Source organism: Mesocricetus auratus, unplaced genomic scaffold, assembly GCF_017639785.1.
Source record: "Mesocricetus auratus isolate SY011 unplaced genomic scaffold, BCM_Maur_2.0 Super-Scaffold_100676, whole genome shotgun sequence".
NCBI lineage: Eukaryota > Metazoa > Chordata > Mammalia > Rodentia > Cricetidae > Mesocricetus > Mesocricetus auratus.
This window is the reverse complement of record NW_024429266.1, coordinates 90,004,502-90,015,311: the sequence shown is the minus strand read 5'-3', so window position 1 is coordinate 90,015,311 and position 10,810 is coordinate 90,004,502. Positions and strand designations below refer to the sequence as shown.

The following is a 10,810-nucleotide window of genomic DNA, read 5'->3' as shown; positions in this document are numbered from 1 at the left end:
CCAGAGAATGTGTGTAGCAACCCCCCCCAAATCAGGGCAGACACAGGGTCACATTCCTGTGTGCAGTGGTGAGCTGGGAGACCTAGGCTGGCTTTGGGGCTTCACCACAGGTGTGCTGTTTGAGCTAGGGTGGGCCTTTAACCTCTTTGGACTTTGATATCTCCCTGAAAAAGTACTGCCTCACAGGCCTGGCTAAGATAATGTATGGCAACGTGTTACTCACATAGAGGTCAGAGGACAACTTGTAGGTCCTGGGGGGTTGAACTCAGGTTATTAGAATTGGCAGTAAGCACCTTTTCCTGCTGAGCCATCTCAACAGCCCCCCACTACTTAAAACACCAACAACATAACCAACCAAACAAAACCATAGGCATCCCCAGCTCCCCTTACCAGGTCTTATGTAGGTGGACTCTGTATGTAAGTGGTCACTTCAGGTTTCTGTGTGAGGTTTTTAATCAGTCAGTTTGGACAAAGTTCTGCTGTGTAACAGATAATCTCAAGCACAAAGGTTACTTCCCACTCGTATTGCATGCCTATTATCCAGCACTATGCAATGCCCTCTATTCTAAGCGCAAGAAGCAAGAGTTTTCTGAGGACAAATCTCCCTCCGGAGGTGGGAGAGGAGAACAAGGACCCTCCTCAGTGACCCTCGTAAACCATTTGGATGTGATGCTCTCCGTATCTCTTGGCAAGTCAAGTCACGTGGCCCATTCTAACAGCACGGCTATCAGGTGGGACACTCTTGAGTGAGGACGGGCTGTGTGGAAGTATGTGATAGTTGAACTTCCTATTGTGACAAACGAAGAGAAACAACAGGAAGGGAGATTCATGGTCTCTGGGGGTTCAATGCCTGGTAGGCTTGCTCTGTGGCTTTAGGTCTGGGGTGAGGCGAAACTGTGGGGAAAGAGAGGTTGGCTCTTGGCATCATGTCGACAGGAAGCATGGAAAGGGAAGGCCCAGTATCCTTGCTCGAAGCCCATCCCCCCAGTGACATACTCCTTCCTGGGAGGCCCTCTCTAAAGTTTTTACCTCCTCCCCAAATAGGACCATCAGTTGGGGACCAAGACTTAATAACACAGGAGCCCACGGGGAGACATTTTAGATTCAAACCATAACAGGGTAGCTAGCAAATAGTTTTGAATAAATAGCATTGTCTATCCAGAGTGGTTTCAGGTTAAAACACTCCATGGCTTTTAGATGTGTTAATGGCTATGTAACAGCAAACTGTCCACAATGAAGTTTGGTATTTATTGAATCTGCATGACTCCTCTCTGCCTTCCTACATTTTGTCCATCCTTGGATGCCTGTGCCAAGTCTCACCTCATTCCTACACCCTTCTTTGCTAACTCGCCACAGGTCTTATCGCCCCTACAGTTGATTCTGGTTCTGTTGCCAGCCCCTTACAGGCTACTGTTCCATATGTGTAAGAGGGAGCTTCTTTCTTTTTTAATAATTTATTTATTCTGATTTTGTGTACATTAGTGTTTTGCCTGCATGTATGAGTGAGGGTGTCACATCTTGGAGTTACAGACGCCATGTGGGTGCTGGGAATTGAAGCCGGGTCCTCTGGAAGAGCAGCCAGTGCTCTTAACCACTGAGCCATCTCTCCATCCACAAGAGGGAATCTCATATCTCTCTCAGGAGACCCTGGGAGTCCTAGCACAAGGGCTGCATTATGCATTCCCCTGGGGATCTGTTACTTCAATCTGTTTATAGAACGTCTCGGCAAGAAGTTAGGGAGTAAAGTTAACCGTCTTGGTATTTTTAGGGAGAAGCTCTGTATGCTGATGTGATGCTTCCCACATTTACAGACAGAAGACTGAGGCTCCAAAGCGTCTGGAAGATGCTCACACAGCCCGGCATGGCCTCCCTGTCTTCAGAGTCCTCGGAAGACCTTTGTGCCTCCCCTTCCTCTCACCCCTGGACACTCTGCATGTCTAAAGCATACTGAATCTTTCCGGTGACTGCGTGGGTACATGTGTGTTCATGCGGCTGTGTGGGTGTCTTGCATGCGTGTGTATACACACGTGTTGTGAAATACTACTTTAAGATGTGTTACACTTGTCTGTGCTGTGGAATATTTGTTTAATGGTGCAAAGATGTATTGTATCCTTCCATGTTTCATTCTGTGAAGCTGTGTTACTGTGCCTGTCTAATAAAGAGCTGAACGGCAAATAGCAAGGCAGGAGAGAGGGGTAGGCGGGGCTGGTGAGCAGAGGGAATAAGTACGAGGAGAAATCTGGGAAGAGGGAGATTGAGGAGTGAGAGAAGGAGGAGGGTTGAGCAGGGCAGCCACACAGCCAGACACGGAGTAAGAAGGAAAGAAAATGTACACAGGAATAAAGAAAGATAAAAGCCCAGAGGCAAAAGACAGGTAGACTAGATAATTTAAGGAAAGACAGCTAGAACTAAGACAAACTAAGACTGGGCATTCATTAGTAATAATAAGCCTCCTTGTGTGATTTACTTGGGAGCTGGGTGGCAGGGCCCTCAAAGAGCCAAAAGAATGAAAGCAACCAACAATGCATGTGTGTGGAGATCCCAGGTCAACCTCGGGAGTTGTTCTCAGGGGTCACCCACTGTGTTTTTTGAGACAACTCCTACCACATTGGTCTAGAGCTCACTAATTAAACTAGGGTGGCTGGGACTGTACTTACCATGCCTGGATTTCCTTTTCCTTTCTTCTTTTTTTTTTGCAGTGATTCTAGGAGTTGAACTCAGGGCCTCACGCTTGCAAGGCGTGTACTTTGCCAACTAAACTGTCTCCCTAGCCCACGGATCACTTCTGAGCCTGTTTCTGCCTTTGGCTGTGATCTGTAGACCTGTGGTAAGATGAGTGATATCTGCTAGCAGGCCAGCTGCAAGGGACATGGGGATGATGGGTTGAAGACATTGCCTAAGTAAGTCCTCTAGTGAGTAACCTAGAAAGGGCAAGAAGCTGAACTCTGAGCTGTGTAGGATTTATTTATCCACCCCTAGGGTCAGTGCCATTTTTTACTGCATGCTGATAAATGCCTGGGCTAGAAATTCTAGCTTCCCTCTCTTGGTAATAAAATGGAGACTCAATTTCGAAAGGCCACAAAGAGAACGAAATGGAATATTCCCCTCCACCCCTCATCTGCAATTTTGGTTTCCAAGACAGGGTCATGACCTCTTCCTCATCAATGCTGAGGCTGCCTTACCCTCAAGACAGTATCTCTTCCTGGGGCCAACTTCCCCTTGTGCCTGGGTTCCTGCTTTGGACTATGCCACAGTGTCACTGTGTCCCCTCCAAAATTCATCTTGAGATTTAATTCCCACTGTAGAGGCAATGAGAGATGAGTGATTTAGGAGGTGAGTGGTCCCCAGGGGCTGCCTGTACTAATGGATCTGTGGACTGTGGAAGGGCTTGTGGGGGAGGGGAGGCGGGGCCGGTGAATTAGCCTCCTCTGCTCTTGCCACAGGGGACTTGGGAGCAAGGTGCTCTCTTGGACACAGATGTCAGACATTCAGCCTGCCTTGGTTGTGGAGTTCCCAGCCTCCAGAACGGTGAGAAATAAATGTCTATTGCTTATCAATTACCCAGTGTCATGAATTTTTGAAGAAACAGCACAAATGGGCGGAGGCAAACTAACAGTGGATAACTAACTCATCAGAAAATGGACCACTTCCCGTGTTGAAACGCAACAGAGAAGTCCCCTCCCCACCGCACCACAACCCTCAGTTCCCTTCTTTGACTCAGCCCCGCTGCTTCCTCTTAGCTGACAGACACCCTGTCAGCGCCATGTGTGCCCAGTTGTTCACTATGGGCTAAAGAATCATTCCAGAAGAACTTTCTCATCCTGGAAGTCCCTCTCCAGTTTCTCAGGTATGCCAGATCTTTAGCATCTCGTGTGAGAACCCTCTGAAGGCTGGGATCGCTGCTCAGTGGCAGAACATTTGCCTAGTGTGCACGAGACCCTGGCTTTGATCCCCAGCAATGGCCTCAAACGCAGAGATTTGCCGGCCTCTGCCTCCCGAGTGCTGGGATAAGAGATGTGTGCCACCAGCGCCCTGCTTATATTGCGTTTTTATTCCCTCCTTTCCACCACCGCCCTCCTTCATCTCCTCTGGCCCCGATCTTGCTGGTCCTTTTGCTCTGCCAAAACAGTCCTCACTTGTAGTATGTTACATACATGCCATTGCTCTCTTCAGTCCTCACTTCTAGTACGTTACATACATGCCGTTGCTCTCTTCAGTCCTCACTTCTAGTATGTTACATACATGCCATTGCTCTCTTCTTTCCTCTCTGCCCTCTTTTCTTATGGCTGATTTATCATCTGTTAGTCTCCATTCTACTTTCAGCACCTACACACAAATATACAGACCCTATGTATGTGTGCATGTGTGTGTGTGTATACATATATATAATATATATATTTGTTTGTTTGTTTTTGGTTTTTGAGACAGGGTTTCTCTGTATTGTTTTGGAGGCTGTCCTGGAACTCACTCTGTAGACCAGGCTGGTCTCGAGCTCACAGAGAGCCATCTGCCTGCCTCTGCCTCCCGAGTGCTGGGATTAAAGGTGTGCACCACCAAGGCCCGGCTATATATAAAATTTTAAGTCTAGAGTCCATATGTAAGAGAAAAAGATTATTTGTCTGAGTGACGTATTTCATTTAACATGATGATCTCTGGTTGCATGCGTTTTCCTGAAAATGTTGTGATTTCATTTTTTCGTTATGGTTGACAAATTTCATTGTGTAAGTGTACCACATTTTCTTAATCCATCCATCTGTTGGAGGAAATCTACGTTGACTTCGTATTTTATCGATTATGGATAGTGAAGCGATAATTCTGGGTGTGGAATAGAAACAGAACCCTTATGCAATACATCCAGGAGCGGTGATGCTATTCTGTTCCTAGTTTTTTACGGAACCCCACACTGACTCCACCAGTTTACATCGCCACAAGCAAGGGGGATTTGTTAGCCACCAGCATTTCTTCTTCCTTCCTCCCTCCCTCCCTCCCTCCCTCCCTCCCTCCCTCCCTCCCTCCCTTCCTTCCTTCCTTCCTTCCTTCCTTCCTTCCTTCCTTCCTTCCTTCCTTCCTCCCTGTTTCGTTTTGAGACAGGGTTTCTCTGTGTAGCCTTGACTGTCCTGGAACTCACTCTGTAGACCAGGCTGGCTTCAACTCAGAGATCTGCCTGCCTCTGCCTCCTGAGTGCTGGGATCAAAGACGTGCACCACCCCTGCCCTGCGTATTTCTGCTTTCGAGAAGTGTCTGTTTAGTTTATTGTTCAGAGGATGTAGTTTTGGGTGTTTAATTTTTGAGGTTCCTTATATAGTCCGGATATTAGTCCCTTGCCTGACAGAGGGTTGGCTGGGATTTGTTTTCTCGTTCCGTAGGCTGTTTCTTAACTTTTTTTTTTCTGTGAAGAAACATTTCAATTGCATATAATCCAGATTTCTCTGCATTTGGAATCAACATCCGATAATATAATTTGTTATCCTTGGGATTATTTTCTCTGTTATTATGGCCTCTATGCGAATTCCTTGCATACACCTACATCTTGAGGTATTTTCTTTCTGTTCTTTTAGTGGTTTGAAGGTTTCAGATGTCACATTGAGGTCTTTGATTCATTTTGAATAGATTTTTATGCAGGGTTGACAGATAGCACCTTCCTTCTACAGGTGAAAATTAACTTTTTTGAATACTTTACTAAAGGTACTATTTTCTTTCCAACAAATGCTTTTAACATCTTTTTTGAAAATTAGGGGGTTGTAGGGTCTGGAGAGATGGCTCAGTGATTAAGAGCAATTGCTGCTCTTCAAGAGGACTCGGGTTCAATTCCCAGCACCCTAAACTGTCTAAGTCCAGTTACAGTGAATCTGACGCCTTCTTCTGGCCTCCAAGGGCACTATATATACATGGTGCATATACAATATACATACATGAGGGCAAAATGTCCACACACATAAAATAAATCTTTTAAGAAAAGAATTAGGGGGTTACAGCTGGGTGGGTTTATTTCTGAGTTGACTACATGTCTGTTTTTGTACCTGTGTTATGTTATTTTTGTCATTTAATGAAGTGTGTGTGTGTGTGTGTGTGTGTGTGTGTGTGTGTGTGTTACATGTGAGGAAGTGGATGCCTGTGGATGCCAGAGGAGACCATCTGGTGTCCCTCTCTACTATTCTATCTCATTCTTTTTTCTTTTTAAAATTTTTTGATACAGGGTTTCTCTGTGTTTCTTTGGCTGTCCTGGCACTCACTCTGTAGACCAGGCTGGCCTCGAATTCACAGAGATCTGCCTGCCTCTGCCTCCTAAGTGCTGGGATTAAAGGTGTGCCCAGCTTGTACCTCATTCTTTTTAAGACAGACTCTCTCACAGAACTAGAAGCTGGCCCTTTGGTTAGGCTGAGTTGTTATGGAATATTCCTTCACAATGTGTCAAGATACGTCACTGTGATTGGTTTAATGAAAAGCTAAACACCCAATAGCTAGGCAGGATTTGGGGACAGAGAGAATGCGGGGAAGAAGGCGGAGTCAACAGCCAGAGGCAGAGGAAGCAGGACCTGTAGAAGATGAGGTCACAAGCCTCGAGCCCTGTGGCAGCACGTAAATTAGTAGAAATGGGTGAATTTAAGTTATAAGAGCTAGCCAAAACAACAACAACAACAACAAAAAGCCTAAGCTACCGGCTGAGCGTTCATAATTAATAAGTCTCCATGTCATCATTTGGGAGCTGGCTGGTGGGACAGAGAAAGACACACTACAAGTGGCCCCCAATGTCATGGGCACTTATTTCCACATAAGACCTAAGGCAACTTAAAAAAAGGTTCCAAACACACACAAGAGGAGGAGCCAAATGTGGCTTCCTAGTCCTGCTGTCTCACTGCCTGTGGGCTTGAGCCATCTACTCGACACGAGACGTGCTGTACGCTCATGCATACAGAAAAGCTACAGATATGCAGTAAAATGGGTTCAGATGGGGAAAAAAACTCTAGACAGGTTACACTGTGTTTAACAATATGTGTAGACTTAGGGGAAAAATGAAAAAAAGATATAGACAGTCATAAAAATAATTTTAAAAGTATAAAGTCAAGTCTTTAAAGAGAAAAGTGAAGTTATATTAAAAAATAGGGCACATAGAGATGGCAGATACACAGGGAGTCTGGATCCTGTATGGAAAATTTTTGATTGCTGATGGGCAAACAATAGCTGCTGAGAGACACCGGATTATAAAAACTACTAAATTAAATCAAACTATATATCTTAAACATGTCTTAACTTCAAAGCGTAAGTCAGAAAATGTGTTACACTGGGGAAGAGGCTATACTTTTGTTTCCACAGAAAACGAAAGGCTGTGGATTCATTCAAGGTTGGTAGAGACCAAATTTGATCAGAGAAGACTCCCTAAAAATCCTGACTACAGACATAAAGAAACGAGCCTAGAAAAATTACAAGACAGGTGATACATATTTTACCTCCTCAACATAAAACAAAAAATAATCTATGACTGGCTTGCATACAATACACAGTCCATATCCACGTTAATGTAGATACGTATGTTACTTTTGAAAGTTTGTGTTTTCACAGCAAGAGAACCAGATACCAGCGAAAACAGGTGGCCCAGGTGATGCAGCCTCTCAGAGTGCCTCTGTTGCGGCTTCCTCAAGAGTTCTGTATCCAGAACAGCTTCAAGGCTGCTGGCTGATATGATCCAGGCTCACAGACTATTCTAGCTAGGACTTGACCATTATCCTAATTTTCTCAGGGTCCCCTAAATGTGCCAGTACTCCCAGACAACAGGAAGCAGTCTATCGAACACAATGTCAACATTCCGAAGAGATGGGGTGGGTGGTTTTCAGTCATTCAGTAGATTATGAATGTTTGTCATTGTTGGCATTCAGGCATCTGCACTGGCCTGCCCTTGAGGTTCTGACAGGACACACCCTCAGCTGCAGCCACTAAGAGCACCACCTGTGCACATTCACTAGGTTCCCTTTTAAAAGAGTCCTGCCCACCTCCCATTTCTCTTCTCTCTCTGTCCCTGCTTCTCTGCTTGTCTCTGTCTCTCCTCTCTCCCTCTCTCCCCCCTCTCCCTCTCTCTTCTCTTCTGATGTTTCTGTCCCCAGAGGCTTGTCTTCCCTCTCCCCTCCTCCCTTTCCCATTCACTTTCACCTAATAAAAACCCCTCCACCCAAGCTCTGTTGCACAGCATCTTTCTCAAGCTCTCCTTTTTAAAATTACAACAGTCATTGTTTTGTGGGGTTGGTTACAAATTCTTTTTGGTCATGGAACAAAAGAGATTAGATTCAGGGATCTCATTCTGAAAAGAAAAGGGAGCTATAGAGGTGATAGGATAAAAGGGTAGATTATTGAATCTACTTTCATATTGAAACAGCAACTACTAGTCTTAAATATTTTACATTGGTATGGTTTTTTGTGTATTGATACAAACTTAATGTTACTTTTGTTAGAACATACTATGCATATGTTTTTACTCTTATTTAAGGTATTGTACCTATGCGGCTCATTAAAAATTTTAATGTAAAGCTCTAGTCCTTAAAGGCTATTATTACAAACTGTTTAAAATAATTAAGAAATGTAGGTTAATAGTCATCTATAACAATTAAATTTGTAGTCATGTTACATATGTTTTCAAGGTCAAATGGAGATATATTTTAGATAGAAAGGTGATCTTCAAACACTTCAAAGACCTACAGAACATGACATATAAAACTTTGAAAACAGACTGGAGAGGTGACTCAGCAGTTGAGAGCACTGGCTGCTCTTCCAGAGGACCTGGGTTCATTTCTCAGCCACAACTATCTGTAATTCCAGTTCCAGAAGATCTGACACCTTTGCACCAAGGCACATAAAAAGAACAAAAAGGGGGGAAATGCCAATAAAGGTATTTTAAAGAAATAATAAAATGTTTTAAAACATAGGACTTTTCATAATGACAATGAGACACATCTGCTCCTGGCAGCACCAATTTGTTTCAGAGAAGATGATAGGCATAGAGGAAAATCCATGTGGAGTTTGCTTTCTATGTTGCAAAACTAGCCATTTGGGCACTAAATTGTTCTTGTCTTGACTACTGAGAGTATACTGTACAAACTGGACAAGCAGGATGCAAAGGAGAAAGACTGTGAAACTTTGCCAGGGAAAGGTGGATCCTTCACAATTTCTGCTTTATAGAGAAGTCTGCCAGACTTTCTGCAGGACACACAGGAAAGCGATTGCTGAACTTTGCCAAGACTAGGTAGGACAGTCCTTCAAAATTCCTGCTCCTAGACAAGCCTGCCAGATAGTCTAGGCCTGTAGGCTGAAGACTGGATGCTCCAACTGTTATGATAAAGTGTGGTGAACCTTGGCAGATTCCATGACATTCAAGGGTGACCAAGGCAGAGGGACAAACATGTCAGGCTTAAGTGAGAAGTTTTATTAGAAACGGGAGGGGAGGGGGAAGGAAAGAGAAAAGAGGTAAAGAGACAGAGAGAGAGGACAGAAGAGAAGGGGGAGACAGAAAAAGTCCTGTCTGCCCCAGGGGAACAGCAGAAAAGAGAGGAGCAGAAAGAGAGCTGGAAAGGGAGAGTTAAATGGACAGTGTCTTTCTTTTAAAGGGGTCCTTTGCACCTGGGCTGACCAGGGCACTGCCTGAGTGCCTTCTGCCAGGTGACAGGGGCGGGCCAGCATAGTTCCTAAATCCTTATACCAACGTTGCAGAGGAACCTTGGGTAACAGTCCAGGCAACCAGGAGTCTGTCATTTCTATAGGCTTGGAAGTGGCATACACTCACTTCCTGTTTGCTCAGGTAAATTTATATCGTTCTGGGGCTTTCAGTGGAGTTGAAGACTAGGTAGTTATAGTTGCAGCTTGACGTAGTTATCATAGAAGGTAAATTAGGCACAGAGCTTTGGACTCACCAAGATAGAATTAATACTGGAGTATTTTCTCCAAACACGCCAAATACAAATGGACTGGACATTGCAAATGTAAACTCTTACCTGATAATTGTTCTTATTGTTTATAGTTTCGTTATCTTAGAGTTAAGACCTTTCCTTTTTATTTAGACAAAAGGGGGGAAATGCTGTGGACTATTCCTTTACACTGTGTGAAGATATGTCACGGTGATTGGTTTAGTAAAGAGCTACATGACCAATAGCTAGGCAGGGCTTTTAGGGCAGGGAGAATGCGGAGTTTCCATCTAAAGGCAGAGGAAGTAGACATGTAAAGGGGGAGGTAACAGCCACAAGCCACATGGCAGCACATAATCAGTAGAAATGGAGTAATTTAAGTTATAAGATCTAGTTAGAAACAAGCCTAAGCTATCAGCTGAGCTCTCGTAATTCATAATAAGTCTTCATGCCGGGCGGTGGTGGCACATGCCTTTAATCCCAGCATTTGGGAGGCAGAGGCAGGCCTGGTCTACAGAGTGAGTTCGAGGCCAGCCTGGTCTACAGAGCGAGTTCCAGGGCAGCCTCCAAAGCCACGGAGAAACCCTGACTTGAAAAAAAAGACTTCATGGGGTTTTTTGGGAACTGGCTGGCAGGACAGAGAAAGACTGTTTATACTGACTGACCAATCAGCTCCTACGATCTGTCTGCATCTACCCTCAATGCTAAGTAACAGGTGTTTACAGCCAAGCCAGCATTTTTACATGGGTTCTCGGAATTTGAACTCAAATGTTCTTAACCACTGAGCCATTTTCCCAGTTAACAAATTCTTATCAGGAACTTATTCATTGTTAAATCATAAGAATTACTTACGTAAAATATGAAACAGTCCTATCTTTTAGATTTTATGTTGGCTTAATTGTTTTTCTTTTTTCTTTTGAGGT

General features: G+C 44.3%; 1 long non-coding RNA gene across 1 annotated transcript in view; it reads left to right on the top strand.

Moving 5' to 3' along the window:
- The first annotated feature begins 552 nt into the window (after positions 1 to 552).
- Positions 553 to 10,810, top strand: part of LOC121137264 — a 29,657-nt gene continuing 19,399 nt past the window's right edge. Inside the window, exons 1-2 of the long non-coding RNA XR_005874519.1 lie at positions 553 to 731; positions 1,769 to 3,847. This is a non-coding gene — a long non-coding RNA (uncharacterized LOC121137264). The remainder of the gene's footprint in view (positions 732 to 1,768; positions 3,848 to 10,810) is intronic.